Below are 14,637 nucleotides of genomic sequence, written 5' to 3'. Positions count from 1 at the left end.
TTTCTGGAAAACTTCAGGTAAAGCTTCTTTTAGAGCTGTGCCTTGAAGGTTGAATAAAAGGTAGTCTCTAAGACAAAGTAGGAGGAAGTTCCTAAGCTGAGGGCCGTCCACACAGTTGTGGAGGTGGTGACTTAGCATGATCAGGGGAGTGGTCTGCAAGCTCACAAGCACCACTAGAACTGGAGGGTGGTATCCATACTTGGATACCAGAAAGGTCATATATAAAACTAGTTCTTTTTACATGTCAGAGCTTTAAAAACTTAACTACACATTGCTATGGATTTATTTGGCCCACTCTTTTCTTTTTGGCCAACTAAACACCATACTGAAAAGGTAGATCTATGACATATTCTGTTAACTAAAAGTCTCTCTTGGCATTTCAACAATTTTCACTGACATCCTAAATTTAAAACAGATCAAGAATTTTTTTTTTTGAGTTAAAGATCATAAGAGAGAACTTCTTATTCCCCCTGGTTTCTGTGCTTGCCCTTTAAAGGAGTTTCTCTCTTTTGAAAGTATTCACTCATTCTATGCCACTTGAGGAGTGACTTAACTGATAAGTAACTGGGCAAAGGGGCACTTCATGTGGAGCCACATTCTTTCCCTTACTCCATTGGAAGTTGCCAATGCATGGGCCTGTGTTCCCTCTCTGCAGTGAGTTCACTCCAACTGCTCAGTCCCAGCTCATGAGGGAGCACTGTAAGATCCAGGCTCTCTACTCCCTCTGGGAAGAAGCTCAATTCAGGCTGGGAAGGGAAGGGCTTGGTCTCTCATACACGTTTTGTTTTCTACTCCCACATTAACAATAATGAGGTTGATAATAAATTGATCCATAAGTGATTTCTGCATCTATTTCTCAATTGCTTTAGAACTCTGAAAGGAGACATACATGATTAAGTGGAACTTTCCAATCTAAACAAATGCTACACGAAGCTAGTTTCATTCTTGGTCTGTTTGTTGTATGTGTGTGTATGTGTATCAAGAGACATACATATATTAACTTTTGTTAACCAGATGTTAAATTGGGCAGCAGGACCTGTTCTCTGATGATGCTAGTTACTACAGTTTAAATGAAAATAATCTCTTGGCTCAGTTAAAAAATCAAAAGCAATAAATATTCCAACTACCTTCACTGAAATAACCATTACTTGTTATTTTAAGTGTTTTTGAAAATTTAACTTGTCACCTATTTTCTCTTTAAAGTTTATTAGCTTTTTGGATTCTGAATATTATTTTCCCAGGTGGAATTCTGATAATAGCATAAATTTATTTCTACTAATCAATCTTTTTCAGATCACTTGGTATCTAAGTGAAGAATATTATAAGTGAAGTACCAGTATATATTTTAATAAGAAATTATGGTTTATAAAGTGACTTTATATATATTATTTAGAATAGTGATTCTTAACCATTTTATATTTAATAACTATTTAGCATATAATAAAAGCTGTTTACCTCTTCTTAAAAATATATACGAATGCATATGTTCACAGAAATTTCTCAAACCCTGGGAAGGCAGGGTTCTTGGAATCAGGCTCTACAGTAGAGATCTGCCACTATATATAGCTCAAGGGCCAAATCTAGCCACTGCCTGTTTTTGTATGGTCTGAAACCCAAGCATCGCTTTTACATTTTTAAATGATAAATAAATACCAAAAGAGGAATATTTTTGACATATGAAATTTAAATATCGGTGTTCATAAGTAAAGTTTTATTGGAACACAGCCACACTCATTCATTATCATACTATCTATGGCTCCTTTCCAGGTACAACAGTAGAGCTGAGTAATTTTGAAGACTAAAGTATTATCTGGCTGTTTGTAGAAAACATTTTGCTGATCCCTAATCTCAAGTTTCAAAGTACATTTTGTGCTTTTAATTGTATTTTGCTGGGTGTTTGTTAAAGTATGCTTAAGTTTAATTAGGATTTGAAAAGAACTTTCTATGCACTACTTAAAAGAATATATGTTTACTAAATGGTTTTAAAAATAATACTAGAAGTCATTAACATGGTGTTTGGAAGAGTATTTAATGGCATGGTGAAATGCTTACAATTCTCTAAGTGGGAAAAAAGTGTGAAATAGAATAATTGGTATGACCCCAATTATATAATTTTTTTTTTTAAGTAGAGACAAGTTTAGAAGAAAATATGCTCAAAAAGCCTCTTAATTGAAGTTAAGGAGTATTTAAAATTTTACTTTTCAGTACCTTTCAAATTGTATACTGTAATCTATCACTTTGGTAATAAGGAAACATAAGAAAAATATTGAAAAAAATGGGAGTATAATTGTTTAATTAAAAAAAATTATAGGTCAAAAATTAGAATATTTTGGGCCAGGCACAGTGGCTCACACCTGTAATCCCAGCACTTTGGGAGGCTGAGATGGGCGGATCATGAGGTCAGGAGATCGAGACCAGCCTGGCTAACATGGTGAAACCCAGTCTCTACTAAAAATACAAAAAATTAGCTGGGCGTGTTGGCGGGCACCTGTAGTCCCAGCTACTCAGGAGGCTGAGGCAGGAGAATGGCATGAACCTGGGAGGTGGAGCTTGCAGTGAGCCGAGATTGTGCCACTGCACTCCAGCCCAGGTGACAGAGCGAGACTCCGTCGAAAAAAAAAAAAAATTAGAATATTTTGTGATAGTATAACTATCAAAATGTTCAAGGGAACAAATGAATAGACTGAATGTAATTACAAGACTAGAAATCATTTTTATAAATGAAATCTTAATTTAGATAGCATGACAGCTTGGTGTCGGATTTTTTTCAAATGCAAATTTTACCCATGAATCTACTAAGGAAGTGTTGATCTTTATGTGACAAAAAAGCTTAAACAAAATTGGAAGCATTTTAGTTCTATACTAAGAGGCATTCGGTCAAAAATGATGATAGACAGTTCCTTGTCAATAGGACCCTCTTTAGTGTTCATTAGCACAATAGAGAGTTTCATGATATAAAGAAAATTGAACACCTTGGCTTTTTCAGTAGGTTTATACTGGCTTGATCTAACTGATCAATAAATGAATGAAAATATGAATGAATGAATTACATGTATGTATGACTTTTTGGTACTGTCAAAAATAATAAATAGTTTGATTCCTTGATCAGGAGAACTGTTAATCTTCTTTTTAAAAGTATTAAGGATCAGAGAGATAACAGCAAGATAGCCAACTAGAAGCCCCTAGTGCTTACGCCTCTGTCAAAGACAGCCAGAACAATGGAAAAGCAGCTGCATTTTAAAACTAATAGAAACCTGGGTGAGCACAAAAACTCAGGATGGCTACATAGAGAATAAGGAAATGCCAGGCCTTCACCATCCCATCCCCGAAGTGGGATCAGCTGGGAGCCAGGAGGAACTTCTTATGGTGAAGAGGTAAGCAGGATGACTCCAACAATCTCCATCAACACCTTGGACACCAACGGACCTTCCCACTGGTGTTCTCTGCAGTCTTCTCAGGCACCAAGCCCACCTGGTGAAGCTGCCTGGAGTCTATATAGCTGTGCTTAGCCAGAGAAGGAGTTGACACTATGCCCCACCTGCTGTGGCCCATGTGACTATTGGCTATGGCATCTTGGAACAGGAACTACAGCTAGGGTGAGCCTTACTCAAGGAGTAAGTAGTCATGGCTCCCCTTCATCCCTGAGACTAAACCACCCCTGAACCACCCCATCCCCAGATCCCGACATCCCCAATATGTGCTGTTCGCAGCTGTTAACACTTTTTCCTGTGGGGTCAAGTGGAGGTGGAATTGCTCTACCAACTCCTCCCCATGCCCCTGCTGAAGCAGCACCCTGTCTCTTGGGAAAACAGTACTTTGGCTATTCAGAGCAGTCATGTCTCCCTGGTCTCTAAGTTGAAGTGGTGCCCTGCATCCTAGGAAATGGTGTCTTGGCCATCCAGAGCAGTTGTGCACTCCATTACTTAAGCTGAACTGATGCCCTGCATCCCAAGAAAACAGTGCTTATGGAGCCCAGAACAGTCACATCCTTCAAGCCTGAGCTGAAGTAGCACATTTTCCCTTGGGGAATTAGTGATCTGGCTGAGCTGAGCAGAAACTGAATGGAGACACCCTGCTCTATAAACTGAACAACTTTAGACGTTGATTCCCTGGAGCTGGCCTAGCTCTCTGGAGTCTCAGATGCGGAAGTACCCCTGTAGGTAGTGGAGTCATTGCTGTGTTTTTTCCTACCCACCTGTCACCCAGGGAACAAACAACAGCTGTCCTCCACCATTCTGGAGTACTGAAAACAAATACACTTGGCCCCACACATTCTGGGATACTGCTGAGCACCACCATCGCAAGGTCTACAATCACTACTACCCAGTGCCTCATCCCTTGGAACCTGAGTTGACACTGAGCCCTACTGACTCAGGTTCCTGAATTGCAGCCATACCCTGCTCCCAAGGGCAAAGTTCCAGAGCACTCCTTATTCCCTGGAGTCAGGCCAGTGCTATGCCCTGTTCCCAGGGGTAGAATCACAGCTACAACCTGGCACCCTGAGCCTGAGCTGCTAGGGGGTGCCTCAGAATCATAGATCCTGGCTCTGTGGGTAACCTACATCCAACCCTGCCACAAGGGGTGAAGCTGCACCCCAAGCCCAGTTGCCTCAATAGCTTTATGAGATACTAAGCTGAAAACTCCTACCGCACGTAGAACCCTGATCACTGCACGTAGAACCCGTGCTACTGCAGCTGCTTGTAGGCCATGTCAGACTTGACACCAAATGGGATGTGCTCAGCTAAGTCTCCTTATTTTAGAGAAAACCAGAATAGGAGGACCCCAGAAGCGCTTAACACAAAGAACATTAAAAACCTATGTTGCCAATGCCATTGCCACAAACCTCTAAGCATAGGCTATGAGGCACCCACAGTTATTCCTGACCTTGAATACAACTGAAGAAGCTGCACAGAGACTATATCTCTATACCTATCTGGAAACAGAGTCACTACACCTTTTCTAACTGCACAGTAAAACTCAACTGCAGAATGAAAGATTTTCTTTATGAAAATCACTCCAGAAAGTTTGAAAAAGGTGATTATTTCACTAAGTACACAGACATCAATGCAGGGACACAAGAAACATGAAAAAGCAAGAAAATAAGAGACCAACAAAGAAATATAATAATTCTCTCTAGTAATAGACTCCAATGAAAAGGAAATCAATTAATTGCCAAAAAAAGAAATGTAAAATAATGATTTTAAGGAAACTCAATTAGATACAAGAAAATACAGATACACAATTAAATAAAATAAGAAAAACAATTCACAATATAAATGAAAAATTCAATAAAGAGGTAAAAATCATAAAAGGAACAAAAGAATCCTGCAGTTGAAGAATTCAATGAATAAAATATAAAATACAATAGAGATTTTCAGCAGCAGACTTGATCAAGCAGGAGAAAGAATCTCTGAACTTAAAGCTAGGTCTTTTGAAGTTACCCAGTCAGAGAAAAGAAAAAAGAAATAAGAATGAAAATGAGTGAAGAAATCCTATAAGACTTATTGGAAAACATTAAACAAACAAATATTTGTATTATGGGATTTCCAGAAGGAGAAGATAAGGAAAAAGTATAGAAAGCCTGTTCAATAAAATAATAACTGAAAACTTCCCAAATTAGTGGTGGGGGTTGTGAAGGAGGGATATTTGGACATCCAGCTCCAGGAAACTCAAAATTCCCCAAATAGATTCAACCCCAAAAAGGTCCTCTTAGAGGTACATTATAGGCAAATTATCACAAGTCAAAGACAAAGAAAGAGTTCTGAAAACAGCAAGAGAAAATTGTCAAGTCACATAAGAGAACTGTATTAGACTAATAAATTTTGCTACAGGAACCTCACAAGCGAGGAGAGAATAGAGTTATAAACTCAAACTGGTGAAAGAAGAAAAAAAAATTGCTAGCTAAGAATACTATACCCAGCAAAGTTATCCTTCAGAAATTAGGAAGAAATAAAGCCTTCTCGAGGCAAGCAAAAACTGAACGCATTCATCACCACTCACCTGGCCTTACCAGAAATGCTTAAGTGATTTCCGCGTACATCTGGAAGTGAAAATCACTGTCATGAAAACACACAAAAGGTATAAATCTCATTGGTAGAGCAGATATATGAGGAGAAAGAGAAAAGAATCAAATCTTGTCACTACAGAAAACCACCAAACCACAATGATTAACTATAAGAGAAAAAGAAAGGAAAAAAAGATATACAAGACAACAGGAAAACAACAAAATTGTGGGTGTAAGTCCTCACTTATCAATAATCACCTTGACTGTAAACATACTAAATTCCCATCTGAAAAGATATAGACTAGCTGAATGAATTAAAAAAAAAAAAAGACCTAACTATATGCTGCCTAAAAGAAACTCACTTCACCTAAAAAGACACATATAGAATAAAAATAAGGGATGGAAAAAAATCCATACAAATGGAAACCAAAAGCAAGGGAGAATAGCTATACTTATATCAGATAAAGCAGACTTTAAACAAAAGGCCATAAAAAGAGACAAGGTTATTGTCACTTCAGCAAGAAGATATAACAATTGTAAACATACACACACCCAGTACCAAAACATCCAGATTTATAAAGCAAATAATTAAACCCAAAGGAGAAATAGAGTTCAGTACAATAATAGTTGGGGATTTCAACACCCCTCAGCATTGGACAGATAATTCAGGCAGAAAATTAACAAAGAAACATTTAGTTTAAACTGCACTTTAGACCAAATGGACCTACCAGACATTTACGGAACATTTCCTTCAACAGTTGCAAAATACATATTCTTTTCATTAGAAAATGAAACATTCTTTAGGATAGACCACATGTTAGACCGCAAAACAAATCTTAACAAATTTAATAGAAATCATATCAATTTTTTGACCACAATATAATAAAACTAGAAATCAAAATAACAAGAGGAACTTTAAAAATTGTACAAATACATAGAAATTATACAACATGTTCCTGAATAACAAATTAGTCAATGAAGAAATTAAGAGGGAGATTTTAAAATATTTTCAAACAAATGAAAATAGCAACACAAAATACCAAAACATCTGGGGTATAGCAAAAGCAGTATTAGAAGGTAAGTGTGCAGCAACAAACGTCTATATCAAAAAAGTAGAAAGATATCAAATAAACAAGCTCATGATGCACTTCAAGAAACTAGAAAAGCAAGAGTAAACCAAGCCCAAAATTAGAAGGAGAGAAAGAAAAGCATACATAAATAAAATTAAGACTAAAAAATACAAAATATCAACAAAATGGAAAGTTGAGTTTTTTTGAAAAGACAAACAAAATCAACATTCCATTGGCTTGACTACCCAAGAAAAATGAAAAGGTCCTAATAAAATCAGGAATGAAAAGGAGACATTACAACTAATACCATAGAAATACAAAAAATTATCAGAGACTATTAAAAACAGCTATATACCAAAAACTTTATTAGACCTGGCAGAAATGGGTAAATTCCTGACACAAACAATCTATCAAAAGTGAACCAACAAGAAAGAGAATACCTGAACAGACCAATAAGAAGTAATGGCATTAAGTCTGTAATAAAAAGTCTCATCAAAAAGAAGCTCAGAATATGAGAGCTTCACTCTGGAATTCTACCAAAGATTTATGGAAGAACTAATAATAATTCTCCTCAAATTCTTCCAGAAATTGAAGATAAGGGAATTCTTTCAAACTCATTCTATAAGGCCAGTGTTACCTTGATACCAAAACTAGTCAAGGGTGCAACAACAAAAAAAGAAAACTATAAGCCAATAAACATGATGAGCATAGATGCAAAAATCCTCAACAAAATACTTGTGAACCAATCCGGCAGCACATTAAAGAGATTATTCACCATGTAGGTAAGATTTACCCCAGGGATGTAATACACAAACGAATAAATGTGATACATTACATCATCAAAATGAAGGGCAAAAACCATTTGATTATCTCAAGAGATACAGAAAATGTATTTGAGAAAAATTGAACATCCCCTCATGATAAAAATTCTCAACAAATTAGGTATAGAAGGAATGTACTTCCACATAATTAAAGCCATGTATGACAAACCCACAGCCAATATCACACTGAATGGAGAAAAGTGTAAAGCTTTTCTTCTAAGATTTGGAACAAGACAATGATCTCACTTTCATCACTTTTATTCAAAACAGTACCGGAAGCCCTAGACAGAGCACTTAGGCTAGAGAAAGAGATAAGGAGCATCTAAATTGAAAAGGAGGTGAAATTGTCCTCATTTGCAGATAACAAGAGCTTCTATGTAGAAAACCATAAAAGCTCCACCAAAAATCTCAGAACTGATAAACAGATTCAGTAAAGTTGGAGGATACAAAAAAATTTACAAAAACCAGTAGCTTTTCTATACACCAAAAACAAACTAGTGGAAAACAATCAAGAAGCAAATTGCATTTATAATAGCTACAAAAAAAAGCCATGTAGGAATAAATTTAACCAAGGAGGTGAAAGATCTCTACAATAAAAACTACAAGACACTGATGAAAAAAATTGAAGAAGATGCAAAAAATGGAAAGATATCTCATGTTCATGAATTGTAGACATTAATATTGTAAAAATGACAATACTACTAAAAGTGATCTACCAATTCAATGCAATGCTATCAAAATACCAATGACATTCTTCACAGAAACAGAAAAAAACTCCTACAATTTATATGAAACCACAAAAGACCCTGAATAGCCAAAGCATCCTGAGCAAAATGAGCAAAGCTGGAGAAATCACATTGTTGAACTTCAAAATATATTTCAAAACTATAGTAAACCAGATAGCATGATATTGGAATATAAATAGACACATAGAACAATGGAACAGAATAGAAAACCCAGAAATAAATTCACATATTTACAGCCAAATGATTTTCAACAAAGCTGCCAAGAACATTTAATGGGGAAGGAACAGTCTCTTTGAAAAATGATGCTGGGAAAACTGAATATTCATATGCAGAAAAATGAAACTGTATTTCTACCTGACATAACATGTAAAAATCCACTCAAAATGGATTAAAAACTTAAATATAAGACCTGAATCTATGAAGCAACTAGAAGCAAACATAGGGGAAATACTTCAGGACATTGGTGTGAGCAAAGATTTCATGGATAAGACCTCAATAGCACAGACAACCAAAGCAAAAATAGACAAATGAAATTATGTCAAACTAAAAAGCTTCTGCACAGCAAAGGAAACAGCCAACAGAGTGAAAAGACAACCTGCAGGATAGGAGAAAGTATTTGCAAACTATTCATCCGAGTTCATAATATAAAACAGACTCAATAGCAAATAAAAAATCACATTAGGAAGTAGACAAATAAGCTGAATAGACATCTCTCTAAAGAAGACATACAAATGGCCAACAGGTAGGTATAAAAAATGGTCAATGTCATTAAGCATCAGGGTAATGCAAATCAAAACCACAAGAAGATAAAATCTCACCCCATTTAGAATGGCTATTACCAAAGAGACAAAAAAAAAAAAATGCTGACAAGGATTTGGTGAAAAGCAAACCCTTATATGCTATTTGGAATATATATATGCTATTTGGAATATATATTATATATATGCTATTTGGAATATATATATGTGTATATATATATGTGTGTATATAGATATATACACACATATATATATATTCCAAATAGCGTATAAGGGTTTGCTATATATGCCCATTATGGAAAACAGTATGAAGGCTCCTCAAAAAATTAAAAATAGAACTACCATATGATCCAACAATCCCACTGCTGGGTATATATCCAAAGGAAAGGAAATCAGTATGTTAAAGAGATAACTGTGTTCCCATGTTTATTGCAGCACTACTCACAACACATAGCCAAGATATGAAATTACCTAAGTTTCCATCAATAGGTGAATGGATTAAAAAAAGTGCTGTATATCTCAATGGAATATTATTTAGCTGTAAAAAAGAACAAATTTCTGTCATTCGTGGCAACATGAATGAGCTTGGAGGACATTATTTTAAGTGAAATAAGCTAGACACAGAAAGATAAATACTGTATGTCCTCATGAATATGAAGAAGCTAAAAAAAGTCAATCTCATAGAAGAAGAGAGCAGAATAGTGCTTACTGGAAGCAGAAAAGGGTAGGGAGAAGAAAGAGATAGCCAAAGGTAGGCTAAGAAATACAAAATACAGCTAGATAGGAGGAATAAGTTTGAGTGTTCTATAGCACTATAGGGTAACTATAATTAGTAATTTATTGTATATTTTCAAATAGCTAGATGAGTGGATTTTAAATGTTTCCAACACAAAGAAATGAAAAGGTAATATATATGCTAATTACCCTGATTTGATAATTTGTTGTACACGTGTACACATTGTACCCGATGGATATATACAGTTATATGTCTATAGTAATAATAATAAAAGCAAAAAAGAAAAAAATTAAGAAGAAAAAAATCTTAGAAGTCATGTGACTTATGACATGTTACTTAAATTGTTTTATGAACAATCGTAAGAGATAATTAAACAGAATCAAGCTGGAGAACAGCCCCAGAAGCATATTTCTCCACTCCACTTCCACACCACCATCTTTAGAGCATTATAATTGCAATGAAATTGGAAAAATACAAAAAGGTATGTTTTTAAATATGAGGAGACAACCTGAATGTATCAAAATAATCTGCTCAGGATCCATTTGGTGAGTATTCCTTTGGCAAAATGAATATACAAAGGAATAGCTCAAAGCTTTGCTAAAAATCAAGTGAGATAAATTTAAGGTCCATTGGTGCTGGAAGTATAACTGAAGAATTTGAGAAGATAAAAAATAAAAATGACTACTGTTATTATTCTAATATAAAATTCTATAACACAGCTGTTTTAATTATATCTTTAAGGTAGGGAGGCAAACTCACTTGTCCTTATTCATAGAAAACTCAGGATGAATGACACTTCAAAACCTTGACTCTCTTCTCCACATCACACTATTGTTTTCGAACAGACTCTCTAGCTTTATTTATTTAATGAATGTAAACCTTGCTGTTGACATATCCTAGTATGTTCTAATCAGGGTAATTAGCCCATGTGAAAGTTTAGACATATGGTGAGGATAAGGTAAATCCAAACCCATAAGAATGCTTTACTAGTTCATATAAAATACTAGGGTATGTCATCAATAAGCTTATTATTTATTTTTATTTTAAATAGAGTCTCCCTATGTTGCCCAGGCTGCTCTTGAACCCTGGGCTCAAGTGATCCCCACGACCTTGGCCTCCCAAAGCTAGGATTACAGAAGTGAGCCACCATGCCTGGCCTCAAGCTGATTATTTTGCAGGAATTTGAGGCATGTTGGGCAAAAAGAGTCCTCCTTCTCCTCCTCTTCCTCTACCTCTTTCTTCTCTTCCTCTCCTTCAGCAAGCTTTCAGGGTACCAAAAAGTAACCAAGAAAAATGATGGTAAATGGAGAGGAAAAAGGTAATTACAAGAACAAGGAAATGCAAGCTGGTTTAACTAATATCTGATTCAGAGCTTCCCATGCGAACCCAAGTATTCAGCTTTCATTTCTAAAGAGATCATGTTCCCTCGATTGAAAACAAAATAAAAACAGACAACTTAAATATCTGTCTCTAAATACTCTCTAAATCTCTAAATATTCTAAACTCTTATTTGTAATATTATAGTAGAAAAGTATCCAGTCTTATGTAAGAAACACAAATTAATTCAGCTTTACTCAAAATGTTGGCAAGTGTAATAAAAATAAGAGGTAAATTTGTCAGTGAGGTGGTGTTATATTAAAACACAAATCTACTACTTTTGCTTAGGTAGAACAGTCCCAGATTTGGCAACTAATGATAATGTGAGAATAAATAGAACAAGTGTAGAAAACAGACACCAGAGTTTACCTTCCCCTTAAAGCAATTTGGATTATGGCTTTAAGCATGTATCATAACACATATGTTAAGAAATATCTTGTATGATACATATGTTTGCAATACTTATGTTAAATTTTAATCCATATGCTTTGCTAATAAAAATGCTAGTATTTACACATGATGGTGTTGTGGATATGAAATGAGGGCTAAAATGGCTCAAGGATTTCCTTACATTTTATGTACGAGAGCTATGCATTTTGTTAATAATTCTTTTTAGTTTCCAATTTTCTAAAGTCTGAAATGACAGCTGAGGAGCTGCATTTGGTTTTCAAATGAATGATAGGTACCAAAGAGGATATGACTAAAATAGTGAGAGAGAAAGCATTAACACATATGGGATGTATGCTTTTTGCCTGAATAACACTACCTCTGTTTCAAGAAGTAGCACTTTAGATTGATAGAGTCTATTATATATTTCTGTGGGCTGGAAACACAGATATTTTAATTTAACCTTAGAAAATTTAAGATTATGAATTTTTGTATGCCCACTTCTGGAAAGTAGGCAGATTTTTCTTGAAAATAGCAGGAATCTCATTAACTCCTTTTACTTAAAACCTGTAAGTGACTTCAAAATGTGCTCTTGAAATATAAATCTAGTCATAAAATATGCTCAGTGATAATGTTATTCATTCAAATAAATTAAGCCAAATAAAATCTCAAGAGCCCTCCTCTTCTTCCTCTTTTTACAACAATGAAGCTATACCCCACATTAAGACCATTAGAAAAACTCAAGAGGCAATTCCAAGGAGTTATCTGGTCCCTATGTTACCTCCACATGCAAGTTATGAGAATGAGATATCTGAAAAGCTCAGCATATAAAATTTGATAATCTTTAGCTAAAATGGCTAAGAAACTGCAAAAGTTTTCTGTTAAGCAGTTACTGGAAAGTTTATAAAAATTTCTCATCCTTGAAAAAAAATTAGAGAAGTCAAAATACCACAAAACAAAACAAAGGAAACATTTGGGGGAAAGAACTTACTTTGTCTTAAAGCCGCTTCTTCCTGTGATTTAAACAGTACGAAAGGAGAATATATGTTGATTATTTTTCCTCCAATCCACATGCATGTCAACTCCAAAAGGAACAGAAAGTCACCAGCACCATCTGAAGATCCCTTCCAACTGCATGCAGCTTTTTCAACTTTGCAAGAGAAAACAGAAGGGTCCCTGCATTTCCTCCAAGTCTTACACCATGTACATGACTCCTACTGGGCTGAAAAAGCACTATTTGTCAATTTTTACTGAAAACTGAGTAACAAATTCTCTGCAGGACATCCTTAAAGGGAAATTCTGCCAGGATTAGCATTCGAAGTATCTGGCTAAGCTCCAAAAAGTTTAAAATACACAATGTTCACACAGACGCATACACACTTGAGAAATTTCCATTAAGTAGGCTAAATTAAGGGCATATTTATAAAAATAATACTCTAAAAGGATGATGTATTTTCTGTTTTCTCAATCTGTTTTTGGGTTTGTTTGCTGGTGGTGATCAGAACCCTTCTTTTAGGTTAGAAACGTCTGAACTGCTGAGCTTTTCTTTTGGACATTTTCTCTTAGAATCTCCATTTGAGGCCATCTGGAAAGGGATGAGGTCCCATGCTCTTACCTGCAAAGCTATTGGTACCTTGAGAGATGGCCCCCTGGATTGTGGCCTCTATCACCGCCTTCTTGGGAAATTGGGGAACTCTGAGACGTAACTTTGAGTAGAATACTCAAGGTAGTTCCCTGCTCTCTGGACTGGTAGTGTGGACCCAGCCTTTCCCGCTCTGCCTGCTTCCTGGTGAGCTGGCCACAATTGTGGCATCACATACATGGCTGTATGACTTCATAAAGCATAAACTCATTGAGTCTTTTGAAATCTTCAAAACACAGAAAGTGGACAGAGATGTCAAGAGTTGGATCTGAAGAAATTTTTGGATATTAAACCAATCCACAACAGGTATCCTCAGTGGGGCACACTGATTCATAAAGCAAGTGACATTTTCTCTTAGAATCTACATTTGAGGCCATTTCTTCAGTTTGGAAGGCAGGATGAGAGAAGAAATTCTGCCTTAATTCCAGACCAACTGTCCTGGTTCTAACTGCTAAGGTCAAACTCGGGTATATACAGTCAAAGAACTTGAGCTAGAGAAATGCAGAGCCAGTTAACTGTATGTTTTGTTATTCACTTGACTTTCATGATTAAGACATTATGAAAATGTACATATGGTGACTAACAACAATAAATTTGGATTCAGCAAAAGGACACAAGAATATTTCGTTAGTAATAGATTTTAATCCTTAGGACACCATTGCTAAGCAGGTACTACCTGTATTTTCCTTGTTTTATGGGCAAGGAAAGCAGTCTTTGAGATGTAAAAGTGCCTGGGACCATTACCCTCTTTATTTGTTCCCATGCTTCCTGAGAGGGTAATCTGCATCCACCAAGTCATTCCAAACCTACTACATTCTGAGCCTCCTTCTCCCTCCCAATTTATTACAATCTGTCTTTCACTTGAACCACTCCAAAAAAGCTTCATTAAGATCATATACAACCTTGATTAGCAACCCAAAGAGTATGGTCTTCAGTCTTACCGAAAAATTCTCATATCTTTCAGAAAGATATTTCTTTCTGAAATTATCTTTCCTTGGTTTAGCTGTGTTACACTCTTCTGATTTTCTGTTTGCTCTTAGCACCCTCAGCCTTCTCTCTATTCACCTCACTCTTCCCTAGAGCTTTATCTTCTGTT

General features: G+C 35.8%; 1 protein-coding gene across 6 annotated transcripts in view; it reads right to left on the bottom strand.

Moving 5' to 3' along the window:
• The window catches only part of FHL5 (four and a half LIM domains 5), a 59,027-nt gene extending 45,337 nt beyond the window's left edge, over window positions 1–13,690 (bottom strand). For 2 of the 6 annotated variants that reach the window (XM_058430305.1, XM_058430313.1), the window contains exons 1-2: window positions 13,515–13,690; window positions 12,891–13,049 (exon numbers count right to left, since the gene is read on the bottom strand). The gene's annotated coding sequence lies outside the window, so the exon portion shown is untranslated. Of the gene's footprint in view, window positions 1–12,890; window positions 13,122–13,514 lie in introns of all 6 variants that reach the window. The other 4 variants (XM_058430306.1, XM_058430307.1, XM_058430310.1 and 1 more) reach the window with 4 other exon arrangements.
• Between the last annotated feature and the right edge of the window lie 947 nt (window positions 13,691–14,637).

The sequence above is a fragment of the Hylobates moloch genome, unplaced genomic scaffold, assembly GCF_009828535.3.
Source record: "Hylobates moloch isolate HMO894 unplaced genomic scaffold, HMol_V3 SCAFFOLD_2, whole genome shotgun sequence".
NCBI lineage: Eukaryota > Metazoa > Chordata > Mammalia > Primates > Hylobatidae > Hylobates > Hylobates moloch.
Note: the sequence above shows the minus strand (reverse complement) of the source record. Positions and strands in the feature narration are given on the sequence as shown.